Genomic DNA, 15,884 nt, shown 5'->3' with positions numbered 1-15,884 from the left:
CCCTATGTGTGTGTTTATATACTACACAGTTACAAGATAATCGCTAATTGATATGGAATATAATTCTGCTTCCTAAAATATATCAATCAGATATCTTTTCTTCCAAGTATTCCATTCTTCACGGAATTCCTTCTTCATGCATATCTCTTCTTATGTTTATCTTGATCTTCTTTCCTTTAATCAGCTACTGTCCTTATCTGATCGTCCTTCAGCACTTAAGTTCTGATATCTAACTTCTGATGATTATCTCCTGATAATATAAGTACTGATATCCTTAAGTCCTGACTTCCAGTATAAGTACTGATCAACAGTTAAGTACTGATTTATCCTGTTCAAGTAAGATCTGAAAGCTAAACATAAAACATATTAGCCATGACATTATCAAATATATCTAACACAGTGCAAACTGATGTTAAGACACAGTCACTGCACCTTCACAAATTCAGCCTTATGTGGCTCCAATAAATGTGGAGTCACAGCCAAAATCTTTAGTTATAAAAGCACCTCAAACACCATACTCACCAACAAATTCTCTGGATGTGGATATGATAAACACATCAATTCCTGATTCCCCTTCTTTAACTCTATTGGGGAAGCCAAAATCTAGTACAAGTGAGCATCATCTTTTAGATGATTTGTTGGCTCACTTGCCAATTCTTTCAGGAACTGTTGTGTCATCTGTGCCTAAAATATCTTCAATCAACACAGAGTCAACAATAGTTTTTATTCCCACCTCATTCGTTTCTACTCTCTCGACGGATATTGCTCATCCGTCGAGTAGTGATTGTATCCCGACGGATAAGCCTAACAGCAATTATCCGTCGGATAGCGAAACCACTCACTCGATGGATATCACTCATCCGTCGAGTATCTCTGCACAACTTCAAACTTCAATTATTTCAAGTGAAGAAGATTTAGTGGTTGTACAGTCACTCTTAGGATTGAGAGAGCGGAGTGTTTTGAGTGAGAGGCTGGGTTGCTCTCAGGCAAAAGGAGAGGAAATGAGTGAAAATCTGCAATCCATTTCTTCAGGATTGGCAAAAGGGAGTGAGAGGAGTCCCACCTTAGTAGGTGAAGGTGAGGGTGTGAGGGTGGGGAGCCAGGGTGAGACCTTGATGCAACAAAAGAGAGAACATGAGAGAAAAGCAGGTACAGAGGGTATAAGGATGGATACAGCCATTGCTCATGAGTCAATGATTGTGGATGATGCTGAAAAGGAAAGACAATTTCAGCAACATTACAAAGCTGTAATTGATAACATTTCCTTGGACGCTGACACTTTTACTCATCCTGTGTCAGCCTATCAACTATTAGCTGCTCAGGGCAATGAGGAGGTAGAGAAGACTTTAAATCTAGTATATACTTCAGAATCTCTGCAAAGGGATAAAGCTGCTGTCAATTTAATGCCTTCTACAGCTGGTGAGCCATCTGAAGAATTTGGAGTGAATTTTAATGATGATGACTCTGTTTCATTTGATGGAAGCATGAACTTAGGGGGAGATGAAGGCCCAAGTTCAATTCCAGATCTACCTGAATGGGCATTGACAAAGGAGTCTACACCAGGACAATTCAATGTATCCTTAGTCAAATAAATCATGTCTATCCAAAAGGCCATTCAGAACACCTCAAATGCTGGTACCAAGACTATTCTTCAAGCTCACCTAGATTCTCTACATCTCATAAAGCTACAGCAATTAAGACAGAATCTAAGTATGGATGAACTCAAAAAGGATATAGCTGACGTGAAGACATACAATTCTGAGAAGCTGGATTCAATCATGCCCTATGGTACCATGCAGGATCTGCTACTGAGATTGAGAAGAGAATCAGATGCTGAAAAGAAGCTGGCCAAATTAGAGGACAGAGTTCAAGTTATTGAAAACTTTGTGGTCACCATTCTTCAAAATCAATAGTCTCAGACCAGTCTTCTAATGCAACTGGCTAAAGCACAAGGCTTGACCCCTCAACTTGATGATTACAAAAAGGGGAGAAAGGACCAAGTGAGGGGGAGAAGCTTCAGATACAAATCAGTAAAGTGATTGTGCCTTCAATTACTGTCTCAAAGCCACCAGTTATAGATGGTATAGATCTGATTAAAGCAGCAGCAACTAACTTGAAAGTTGCTGAGAAAAAAAAGTTGAGTTTGATCAACTGGGAGAAGATTGATGAGGAGATACAGAAAAAGTTTGAACTTGTCAAGGAGCCAGTTAAATCAACCATCCATCACTCTCAAGTTAAGCAAATTAGTGTGAATGAGATGAGCATGAACTATCTGGAAAGAGGACAATCTTCCTGCATCAAGTCTCCAAAGGCTGAAATGATTCTTAAACTAAGGGCAAACTACTCAAAATCATCCTTGAAGAACCCCTTGGACACTGTGTATGAGACACCCAAGCCTGATGAAAAGAAGCTTCTGTCAAGATCATTTATTTTCTATAAAGATCCAACTGATTCAACTTCTAAAAGGAGGATTGCTAAGATATTCAGAAATGGGAAGGAAATTTGTGTGATAGCTGGACATCCTCAATTTGCTCAAGCAAAGAGAGAAGAAAAAGCCAGATTGAAGCAGGAAAAGAAGCAAGCTGCTCTAGATATAAAGAAGTCTAAATAAAAGAAAGAGTAGATTGCTATCCTGGCAAGCTACAAGCTGTGAATTCATCTCAACAAATTCCCTCTCAACCATCTGAAGCTACTGAATCAAGGGAACAAGTTGAAGAACATAAGAAATCTCCAAGAAAGAAAGAACTGGCTAAAAGAACTAAAAGGAAACTGGGTATTGTTGACAAGGAATTAAAAGATCAGTTTCCTAAGGAATCCACACCAGCTACAACTCAAGCATCAAAGCCCTCTGTGGTATTTGAAGACATAAGGGTGGTGGATCCCTACAGGAATATTCATAGTGAACCTATGGTGCCCAAGAATGAGCCAATAGAATGAGAGAACATACCAATTCCAGACTTCAATCTACCAATCCTTAGCAAGCCAAAAAGGACAAAGTCAAGAGCAGTCAGGAAAGTGAAGCTGTCACCTCTAAAATCCAAGTATGTAGTCAAAGCTCAGCCCAAAGTCAATAAGGGAGACTACTTGTACTTATGTGACATCAAAGAATTTTCTGATCTAAATCTCTATCTGGATGAACTAGATGAAGTAAGAGGTATTGATGCATACAGGAACCTACCTGAAAGGTTAGTGTTCAAGTACAAAGGAGGAAAGGAGATTCAGTGGCCACTTCACAGGATTCTTCAAGAGAGCCAAGCTGTACTGATTAAAGTTTATTCATCCTTCAAGAAGAACTTTGGGTTCAACATCACTGCAAGAAGACTAGTGTTGAAGAAAATTGAAGAACTAAGGAGTGTTAGAGCTAAAGATGCACTCCCAAAGACTCTAATCATCCCATATACAGGGAGAAGAGTGCATCTAAGGCCCTACTGGCTGATGAAGTTCATAGATGACAAAGGGGTGAGAAGATTCTTCAGATTAGAAGACCAATTGAGCATCTCCAGCAATGAGACTCTCTTGGAAATGCAAGGAAAGATAAATCTCTCAGAATCTGATGAACTGGAATTCCACAGGCAGCTCCAAAATCAGATTGTTGAAAACAACAGAAAGCTTGGAAGAAGATCCAGACCTTCAAGAAATTAGAAAAATCTGCTCAGGCTAGAGGAGCATCTTGAAAATGACTGTGAGCTAAACTTTGTACATTTTGATTAATTGAAGCACTTTTCAGTATTATCTACTTTTCTTTAAAGTTGTATGTTTAGGGTGTTTTATTATCATAAAGTATCTCTTAATTTATGGCTACAATTCCAGTAGACATAAATTGGGGGAGATTGTTGTGCATATGTTGTGTACTTGATGATTACATAAACAAAACACCTAAGTAGATTTTACTTAGTAAAATAATGTAGCACTCGACGGATAAGAATCTTAGTCCCGACGGATAACTGATTATAGTCCCGACGGATGATGACTTATTATCCGTCGAGTGAGTAGCTTATGTAATAATAAGTCTGTAGCACATTTCTGCATACACCTTTGTATAAATTCTGTAGTAGCATATAAGTCATGTTGACTTTAACTAGATATGCAGAATAGGCTGATTAATTGTACATAGATGATATCTTGTAATTATGTATAAATGAATTGAAGTCAAGTGCCAAAATAGCTACCGACGGATGATTAATAAAGCCATCGACAGATGATTAAATAGCTATCAACGGATGTTCAATATAGCAGTCGGCGGATGATCAATGAAGCCATCAACGGATGATCATAAAGTCGACGGATGATCATGTACTCAACGGATAAAGGATTCAAATATCAGTTGACAGTGACAGCATAGTCACATGCGTCGAAGTGTATGCAAATGGAATGAGGAAGCCTATTAACTGGGTAATAGAGAACAAAGTAACAAAGCATTAGACCCGATAGTTTTTATAATGATCCTGTCTTTTGACTTTGTAATCTTGGTAATATAGAAACCAAGAAGTAGCAAATAGAAACTAAGATCTGAGAAACAAAAGGTGAGAAACATTTGTAAGCAGAATTATTAGCATTTCTCTGTATTCTCAGTAGTTCATATTTGTAAGCAGCTGTGAGCATTCTTGCACACAGAGTTCTCTCGATATAATATATATATATATATATATATATATATATCTCTGGTGGAATTGTTTAAATCGACCAGAAAGTTTTTAAAGATTCTTGTTTTTAATTACTTGTGTTTTGGTTCACTTAAGTTTTTATTCCATATTGTGCTAATCAATACACTTTTATTTATATTCGAGTTTGAACATTTTTATTTTAAGAAAAAGGCTTAAGAATTCCATTCAACCCCCCTTCTGTAATTCTTGCTATATTGTTAAGGGACTAACAATACATATACTAGAGATAAGCAGTAGTTGCGTATACCCTTAATATAGAGGACCCAGAGGTGAATATTTTTCTAAACCGGAAGTCGATGTTCCCGAGTATAATATATATATTTATATATATATATAGTTTTCTATAACTATTAATTGAATAAGTTATATTTGATAGTTTGAATAATAATCAAATTTATTTCTATTATTCAAATAAAGATCGTACTTTCGTATAAGTATATCTTTGGTTATTTATTATTCATTTCAAGTAGGAGTTTTAAAACTTCTATTTCAATTATTTTTATAAAGATTATCCTTATGGAAATATTATTTAAATAATAATATTCAGATATTTTCTAATATATCGGGATTGATTTATTTTATTAAATCATCATTACTCTAAACATTTTTTTAAAATGTTTTCGAGTCTTCAAAATGATTTTAAAAGTTAGAGTGGATCCCAAAACTCATTTTTTAGATTTAAGATCTTCCTTTCGAAGGGGATTTAAATACTCGCTTAAAAATCTGAGGGATCCGGCTCTGTGGTGTATTTTATATTTGCAACAAGGTTGCTGTTTTGAGAAAACAATTTGATTACTTTCCCAACATTCGGGAAGTAAGTCCATCTAATTGAGTCGGCATAAGCGACAGGCCGGGGTACGGTCTATGAAGGTGTAAGAGGCTGGGTGACAGTCCATCCACGCGTGAGTGGCTGGGTAACGGTCTAGCGCGAGGTCCTAATGTGGCTAGGGTGATGACCGGTGAGGAGTTCATCCATCTACAGTAGAAAAGGTTACTTATTGGTATCTTTGCCTGATCAGCAAGATATCAGGTTTATGCCAAAATTCTCTTCTTTCCAAATTCAGATATGACAACTCTGTTTATACTTGTCATTACAGAGGTTTTCAGGGAATGTATGAGATATGTATATAGGTGTATATATATATATCGGGACTTAATGAAGTATCTCGTAACTTCATCTCTTTTGAATGATATTTCAAAGATTGAATTTATTCAAGTCTTATCTCGTAGTCTCATCTATATGATGAACATTTGAAACTGATTATAGCTTGAATGGTGGTAGTTCAAGTAGTATTCGGAAAAGATATAAGTATATTGGAGTATCTTGTAACTTCATCTTTTAACTTATATCTAGTAAATAATTATCTTATGTATGACAAAGATTTTCAGAAAAATGTTGAGACAAGGTTAGATATATGAGATCACCTTGCAACGATATCTTTATACAGTTATAGACTGGAACTCGGTGTATATTATGCATGGAAGAGGATTTCTAAAATTTCTACAAGTATATATACATATATACTGAATATTTTACGACTTGGTCGTGTTAAGATATCAAACTTGGTTCATATCTGCTTGACCAAGACTTTCATGAGTACTATGAGAATGCTCATATATTGTAAATCATTATACATATTATTTTGGTGGGTTTGTTGCTCACCCTTGCTTTCTTCTTTCATCACACAACAACAGATAGACAAGATGAACATGACCAAGCTCCCAAATCGTGAGCGGACAGGAAACGTTCCGTAGTTTCCTGTAGGCATTGATGCCGTTGTAGCTGAGGTAGGAACTACCAATAGGCTAGGCTTTCAACGTTTGATGTACCAGACTTATGTATTCTTATGAATTGTAATAATGGAAAAGAATATATAAATTTATTCAGAAACCCTTTTGAGGTGTAATGGCTTATAATTGTGGAATAGAATGACTTGTGTTATTTTTTGATATTCATCTCTGAGACTAAAACTTGTGGTGTGTGTTTTGTGGGGTCACAGTACGCAGTAGTTGATTGATTATTAAGATTAAGTATTATTAAGGGAAATGGAACTCATGACAACCCGGACCCCGACCCCGGATTTGGGGGTGTTACAATGAGTGTGCCATCAAGAGATATACATGCATTGGTGTTTGACTTATGAAGTAATCTTTCTCCTAAAATCTTATCACACTCCTTCCAACTCCCTATATACTCCCCATAATTGTAGATCATTATTCATTAACTTCTCTTCACCCATATCTGTTGCTCTCTCTAAACAACATAGCCTCAAGAAAAAACCCAACCCATTTTCATATCAATGGCCAAGAAAAGTTCTAGGCATGTTGAGAGCCCAAACACCAACAGCCCCATTACGTTCTCCAATACCTCTGGATGGATTATCACCAACCTATTGGATTCTCGCGATAGCCAACCCAGTTTCATGAAACCTGAAAAACTTGACAAAGCCCAACTGTTTTTTCCTTCCGGTGCTCTTGCTTTTGTTCCTGACGTTGATGCTTGTGCTGATTTTCACAGAGCAAATTGGGTATATTTCTATTACTACCCCTTTGATATTGGTTTCACCTTTCCATTCCCTAGATTGGTTGTTAATGTACTAAAGGCCCTGAATATTTCTCTCAGACAACTTATGCCATTTGCATGGAGGACCTTTGCTTGTCTTGACGCAATTGAAAATGAGCATCACTTTTAAATTGATATCGAGGTGATTGAACATGACTACAGTCTCACAAAGTTCAGCAATTGTCGTATCGGCTTCTCAAACAAGAACACTGATGATCCCCTAATTTTGAACCATGACACCGTGAACGACAGGAATTGGAAGAATTATTTTTTCTTTGTAGACAAAAAATTCTTCGTAGATGGTGGTGCTTATAGGTTGGAGGGTTGGAACAACACTGGTAATGCTTATTTCGTCCTTACTGTTACTCATTTTTGTTGTCGTTTTATCCTGTTTTGCATACTAGTATCACAGTTTTTATACTTTCCCAATTTATTCTTTTACTTATATATTATTATTGTGCTGGGCTATTCACACCATGCTTTCACATAATTCATGCCAAATCTATCTTGCATGTCTCTCTTTCTCCATATGACTCATTGTTCGCGTAGTTCTATAGCTTTGGCTTTTTGTTGTCTTGTTCGTCTTTATGTAATGTTTCTTATAATTTGTCTCGTCATATTTTTATTCATCATTCCCTTCCTTATCTTCCCTTTTTTCCCATATCCATGTAGATTGTGAATTTGAAGGAGATAAGAGTAATCTTATCGCCAAAGAGATTCGGAAAAAGATCCGTGCACTTCTCGTTGGTGATAGACTATGGCCTCATTGCCTTGACCGTCCTATCCACAATGCTAGCAGAGTGTATGTTGAGAAGTTTGTTGCCACAATGAAGAAGAATTTGGACAATATAGAAGGGCGTATTTTTTGAAAGGAATATATCCTAAGTCCAATCATGTATTAGGATTTAGGAATAACTTTTTATATAATCTGTTTTGATTTCATTGATTTTAATAAAAGACTTATTTTGTTTTTATTACGGGCTCTATCTATTTAAGTGTTTAAATAAGATATACCATAGTTTAGAGTAAAGCTTTTTATGGATTATGATGAGATCATAATAGTGAGACCTAAAAAGATGATAACTCTAAACTTAAATAGTTCCTGGTCGTAGGATTACTAACTGGTAATTAATAATCCGCAGAGATTGGTACATACTATGCTTGCTTCATTATGAAGGATGTCTGTTCTCATAGATATTTGTGTGGAGACACTATAGCTAGTATGTAGGTGCTTATTATAGAATAAGTTCACTGAACATGACTCGCACAACTGAACAACTGATAGAGTTCACTCACGTGTCAGCAGTTGTTCACATAGTGATAGTTGTACAAGTATCCTTAGCTTGAGGTCATCATAGTCATCTTGTGTACACTGAACTATGCTTTGGTTTAGTTCTTAGTCTCCAGGGACAATTATTAGGGCTCTTCTGGGTATAGGAATTTGTACACGAAGATAGTGTATGATCAATAAAGGATCTACCCCTTCCAGTGAAGGAAGCGAATGTTCAAGGCTGATCCACTTATGCTAGTTCAGGAATCTCTGGCCAGAGTGAATAAAATTAGAAAGGAGTTTCTAATTTGCATAGAACTAAGCATAGTAAATGGTAAGCAAGTGATTAAATTAGATAGGCTTGACATGAGATCCATGCCTTGTATTTAATCGGGACATTGTAGGGTAGAAGGAGTTTATTGTACGGTAACTATTCACTGAATAGGTTCTTGGTATTCTAAGCAGTGAATTCATATTATCCGGATAGTCGCGATATGCTGAGAAGTATCCCTCACGATGTAGAATAAATGTGATTAATTAATTAATTATATTTAATAAATTAGAGAATTTATATAAATAATGATAAAATAGTTTTATTATTATTTATTTCTACTACCGGCTTAATATTGAACCTACAGGGTCACACCATAAAAAGAGAATGATTTAATGGTGGAGGAATTAATTAATAATGGCTGATAATTATTTATTTATGAAATAAATAATTAATTGGAAAATTTAATAATTGATTAAATGAGATTTAATTGATTATAAATTAATTAAGAAAAGTTCTTAATATTATTAATTAAAGGATTTATTTTTTGGAAATTAAATCAAGAGAGAGAATTATTTCTAAAGTGTTTAGAAAAAGGATTAATAATTAAAAGGTGTTTTAATTATTAATAAGAATAATAAATGGGATAATAATAATAATATTTATGGGAAAATTTCAGCTGGAAATTTTGCCTATAAATACACTATTATAGGCCCTAATTTTATTCGAACCCGAAAACCCAAAATGTTTGGAAAACCCAATTCTCTCCACCTCCTTCCTCCTCCTTAACATCGTTTTCTTGGTGGATACCGGTGGATTGCTTCACACTTGAGGAGCAACTGCTAAGGATCTCTGATCATTGTCTCCGAATTATTTTAAAGGTTAGATTCGATTTCTCGAATTTTTATTCACGATTTATATGCTTTTATTTGGATTTTATATGTGTAAAAGTGTTTTGCCATGCCCCCGCTGCGTTTAAAATCCAACAATGGTATCAGAGCATAGGTTGTATGCATATAGATCTGTGGTAAAAATTTCAGAATTTTATGTGCTTGTATGAATTAATTATGATTTTTAAAAGTTATATCATGGATTAATTTTTTCTGATGAGAAATCGGTTCTCATAATAATTTTGAATGTTGATTTGGATTCTACAAGTGTTGTAGATCGTCTGGGTATTTTTTTCATAATTTTATGATGTATAGATTTTTTATTATGAATTTTTGAAGTTCTTGTAATTAAATTCATAATTTAATAAGTATAAATATATGTATATAAAGTATATATATATATATGTTTGTATATATCTGTACTGTTATCTGTGTTGTCTGCTGTTGTTGCACGGAGAAAGAGGAGAACAGGCGGCGGCACGGGTATCGAGAAAAGGCGGCTGTTGCAGAAAAACAAAAAAAAAATAGGGGTGTCACGCATTCCGGGAATGCGTTACACACCTGTGGCGCATTCAGGGAATGCGTTACACCTTTTAAATGGCTTAAAAGGGTTGTAACGCATCACCGGAATGCGTTACAGGGCTTGTAACGCGTTCCTGTAATGCATTACAGCCCGTCTGTTGATTTTAAAATTGATTTTCTGGGAGTTTCGTAACTCCGTTTTAGGCGTGCAATATACCGTTGGATTCGATTTTCCGAGACGGATCTAATGGAGTGATCAATTTTAGTTTATATAAAAGGTTTGAACTGTTTATATTTCCATGAAGTATTTTAAAGTTGTTTTTGACTGTTTTAATTGCTTTTAAATGCTTCATGTGATACATAGAGATGTATAATGCTTAGATTAATGTGCTAGATGATATAACATGCCTACCTTGATGTTTATTAATGTTTATATATGTGATATATGCTTAGTTTATCATGCGATGATAGATTTAGGTGGACTTAAATGAACATAAGGTGTTTGTTAGACAACCTAGTATAGTGAAATTGTTTCATAACCTTAATAACAATATTATGAATACAATCATGAGATTCTTGTGTTTATGAAACACGTAATTGAATATGAATTTTCGATATGAGAGAAAGGATGATTCTGTCAACAACAGATTTCTATCTGTAAGAAAGGGTTATTAAGTGACGCCTCTTGACAATGCTCCACCCGATCTGGGAATCATCTGATTATTGATGATTGATTTGAAATATTTAATTTAAAAGGAAGAATTTCTTTATAATATGATTATGATTGTAACGTAATATAATCCCTCTAAAATTAAATAATATCAAGTAGTAATTGGCCAATAATACAACGGGCTTGTGTCGGTCATAGCCTTCCAACATGATAGAAAAGTACTTCTTATTTTTGAATCATTGTCGTTTCGTGCCACAGCCGAGGGCTTTGATTTCGAAGTAAGAAATACTTGTCTATTACATAGAGATGTGTACATTGAATAAGAATCTAAAGGTCGTTACGTGCCACAGTCGTGGGCCTTTGGGGACTGATTCAATTATACGGAATGTTGGGTTAGACTTGACTTAGAATATTGAGTTTGTCGTGCCACAGTCGTGACTCAATTATTCAAGAGGCTAAAGTTTGATTAGGGAATAACATTAGATGTAATTGACAAGAGTTGTCTGCCTATTGAACATTACATGGCATTTCGTGCCACAGCCGGGGTTGTGTAATGGAATGTAGGATCCCTATTCCCACTAGCATTATGAATGCTTAATTTTTCACGTAGGGGGTTGAATAAATTAGATAAACTAGTGGGAGCCACTTATGAATAAAGACCCGATTCATATAGTGTTTTAAAATGAAATCGAATATTTGCTAAGTGTTGTTATGTGTTTATCATTTACAGATTTACTTTGTACGTTATGTCTTCTGCACTATCACTCAGGAGCATAGTAGATGCTCACAAATTGACTGGTCCTAATTATGCTGACTGGCTTCGAAACTTGAGAATTGTTCTCAGGATTGAGAAGCTGGAATACGTGATTGACTCACCTAAGCCTACTGAACCTGCTAGCGATGCACATAATGATGAACATGTTGTGTATCGTAAGTGGATAGATGATGCAAATGTTGCTCAATGCATCATGCTAGCTTCCATGAACATTGAGCTACAGAAGCAACATGAGCATATGGATGCTCACACTATCCTCATGCATTTACAAGAGTTGTATGATGTAGCAGGGAGGACAGCTCGATATGAGATATCGAAGGAGTTGTTCGGTTGTAGGATGTCTGAGGGATCATCTGTGAATTACCATGTACTTAAGATTATCAATTAGATTGAACGTCTTGGACAACTTGGTTTTGCCATGGATGGGGAGCTGAGCCAAGACTTGGTCTTGCAATCGCTTTCGAGTTCGTTCTCGCAGTTTGTTGTGAACTTTCACATGAATAAGTTGGATGTCAGCCTGCCTGAACTCCACAACATGTTGAAGACTGCGGAATCGAATTTTCCCCCTAAGAAGAGTTCTGTTCTTCTAATTGGTGAAGGTTCCAATCCTAAGAAAAGGAAGAGGAACTCTTCCAAGTAGAAGAAAGTAGGTGAGAAAATGCCGGTTCCACCAAAAGCTGAAGACCCCAAGAGCAAAGTTGTCTGCTTTCACTGTAACAAGGTGGGGCACTGGAAGAGGAACTGCAAGGTTTACCTTGCAGAATTGAAGAAGAAGAAGGGTAGTGAGACTACCGCTTCTGATTCAGGTATGTTCATGATTGAAGTGAATATGTCATTTCTACTTAGGTATTAGATACCACCTGTGGTTCTCATATCTGTAATTTGTTGCAGGGACCAAGGAGAAGTAGGACTCTTGAGGAAGAGGAGGTGATTCTACTGATGGAAATGGAGCAAGAGTTGCTGCTGTAGATCTAGAATTGTTTCATTTACATAGGCCTACGGGCAAGACTATTGTTTGAAATAATTGTTATTTTGTTCCCTCGATTATGAGGAATATTATTCCCATGTTAGACTTGGGTGGATTTTTCATTTATTATTGAGAATAATGAATGTTCTATTCTTAGAGATAATATTCTTTATGGACGTGGTACTTTAAATAATGGTCTGTATATATGTGACATAATTTACTTCAGATTGAACAAACTAATAAAAGAAAAGGGATGATGAAAATCTCACTTTATAGTGGCACTGTAGTCTCCATTTAGTGGATATGGAGAGAGGGCTGCAGATTTGCTAGGAATGGTACACACAGTTGTATGTGGACCAATGTCTACGCAAGCCATGGGTGGATTTTTATACTTCATTACGTTCATAGATGATAGATCTGGATTCGGATATGTGTTTGATGAAACACAAGTCTGAGGCCTTTGAAAAGTTCAAAGAATATAAGTATGAAGTGGAGAAACAACCAAACATAGTATTATAACTCTTCGATCAGATCGAGGTGGTGAATACTTTAATGGAGTGTTTCTAGATTATCTCAAAGTAAATGGTATAGTCTCCCAGTGGACTCCTCCAGATTAGTATCTGAAGGGAGAAATTGAACTTTGTTAGACATAGTTCGGTCCATGATGAGCTATGCAAATCTTCCAGTATTCCTATGGGGTTATGCATTGGAAACCTCAGCATATTTACTGAATAAGGTGCCTTCCAAAATCTGTTCCTCAAACTTCGTATGAGATATGGAAAGAAAGGAAACCGAGACTTAAACACGTTAAGATTTGGGGATGTCCAGCTTATGTCAAGAAAGTTGACCCAGATAAGCTGGAATATCGATCCGTAAAATGTAGTTTTGTGGGATATCCTAAAGAGACTTTAGGGTATTACTTTTGCACCGATCATCGGGTGTTTGTCTCCAGACAAGCTACCTTCTTGGAAAAGGAGTTTATCCTTGAAGAAAACAGTGGGAGCAAAATTGAACTTGATGAAGTTCAAGAAGCACAAACTACTACGGATCAAGTGGAAACACCTGTTCTGACTGAACAACCTTTTGTGGAACAGCCCATTCATAGATCAGGGAGAGTGTCTCGCCAACCTGAGAGGTATTATGGTCTTGTCATTGAGAATGACAATGAGTTGTCGATCATTGATGATGACGAACCTGTGACCTATAATGAGGCTATGAGTAGTGTTGACTCAGAGAAATGGCAAAGTGCCATGAAATCCAGAATGGAATTTTTGTATACGGTATACAAAAGAATGATTAGAGCAGATGGCCAGGTGGAGACCTTTAAGGCTAGGCTTTTAGGAAAAGGATTCAAACAAAGGCAATGAATTGACTTTGATGAAACCTTTTACCTGTAGCCCTGTTAAAATCAGTTCGGATTTTGCTTGCGATTGCTACTTACTACAACTATGAGATCTGGCAATTAGCCAGATGGTTTTCTTTCCAAGAGAAATGAAAACCTAGTGTGTAAGCTACTGTGAATCATATATGGTTTAAAGCAAGCTTCTCGAAAGATGGAACATTCGTTTTGATGAGACAATCAAAGAGTTTGATTTTATCAAAAACATAGATGAACCATGCATCTACAAAAGGGTTAGTGGGAGCGCGGTAACATTTCTTGTATTGTATTGAAATAGAGTTGACACACATAACAACATAGCAGACCCACTCACAAAGCTACTTTCTGAAAGGCACTTTGATCGTCATAAAGACAAGATGGGTATTAGATACCAGAGTGATTGGCTTTAGTATAAGTGGGAGATTGAAAGGAATATGTCCTAAGTCCAATCATGTATTAGGATTTAGGAATAACTTTTTATATAATCTATTTTGATTTCATTGATTTTAATAAAAGACTTGTTTTGTTTTTATTACGGGCTCTATCTATTTAAGTGTTTAAATAAGATATACCATAGTTTAGAGTAAAGCTTTTTATGGATTATGATGAGATCATAATAGTGAGACCTAAAAAGATGATAACTCTAAACTTAAATAGTTCCTGGTCGTAGGATTACTAACTGGTAATTAATAATCCGCAGAGATCGGTACATACTATGTTTGCTTCATTATGAAGGATGTCTGTTCTCATAGACATTTGTGTGGTGACACTATAGCTAGTATGTAGGTGCTTATTATAGAATAAGTTCACTGAACATGACTCGCACAGCTGAACAACTGATGGAGTTCACTCACGTGTCAGCAATTGTTCACATAGTGATAGTTGTACAAGTATCCTTAGACTTGAGGTCATCACAGTCATCTTGTGTACACTGAACTATGCTTTGGTTTAGTTCTTAGTCTCCAGGGACAATTATTAGGGCTCTTCTGGGTATAGGAATTTGTACACGAAGATAGTGTATGATCAATAAAGGATCTACCCCTTCCAGTGAAGGAAGCGAATGTTCAAGGCTGATCCACTTATGCTAGTTCAGGAATCTCTGGCCAGTGTGAATGAAATTAGAAAGGAGTTTCTAATTTGCATAGAACTAAGCATAGTAAATGGTAAGCAAGTGATTAAATTAGATAGGCTTGACACGAGATCCATGCCTTGTATTTAATTGGGACATTGTAGGGTAGAAGGAGTTTATTGTATGGTAACTATTCACTGAATAGGTTCTTGGTATTCTAAGCAGTGAATTCATATTATCCGGATAGTCGCGATATGCTGAGAAGTATCCCTCACGATGTAGAATAAATGTGATTAATTAATTAATCATATTTAATAAATTAGAGAATTTATATAAATAATGATAAAATAGTTTTATTATTATTTATTTCTACTACCGGCTTAATATTGAACCTACAGGGTCACACCATAAAAAGAGAATGATTTAATGATGGAGGAATTAATTAATAATGGCTGATAATTATTTATTTATGAAATAAATAATTAATTGGCAAATTTAATAATTGATTAAATGAGATTTAATTGATTATAAATTAATTAAGAAAAGTTCTTAATATTATTAATTAAAGGATTTAATTTTTGGAAATTAAATCAAGAGAGAGAATTATTTCTAAAGTGTTTAGAAAAAGGATTAATAATTAAAAGGTGTTTTAATTATTAATAAGAATAATAAATGGGATAATAATAATAATTATTATGGGAAAATTTCAGCTGGAAATTTTGCCTATAAATACACTATTATAAACCCTAATTTTATTCGAACCCGGAAACCCAAAAAGTTTGGAAAACCCAATTTTCTCCACCCTCTTCCTCCTCCTTAACATCGTTTTCTTGGTGGATACCGGT

Source organism: Apium graveolens, chromosome 10 (genome assembly GCF_009905375.1).
Source record: "Apium graveolens cultivar Ventura chromosome 10, ASM990537v1, whole genome shotgun sequence".
In the NCBI taxonomy this organism is placed as follows: domain Eukaryota; kingdom Viridiplantae; phylum Streptophyta; class Magnoliopsida; order Apiales; family Apiaceae; genus Apium; species Apium graveolens.
Note: the sequence above shows the minus strand (reverse complement) of the source record.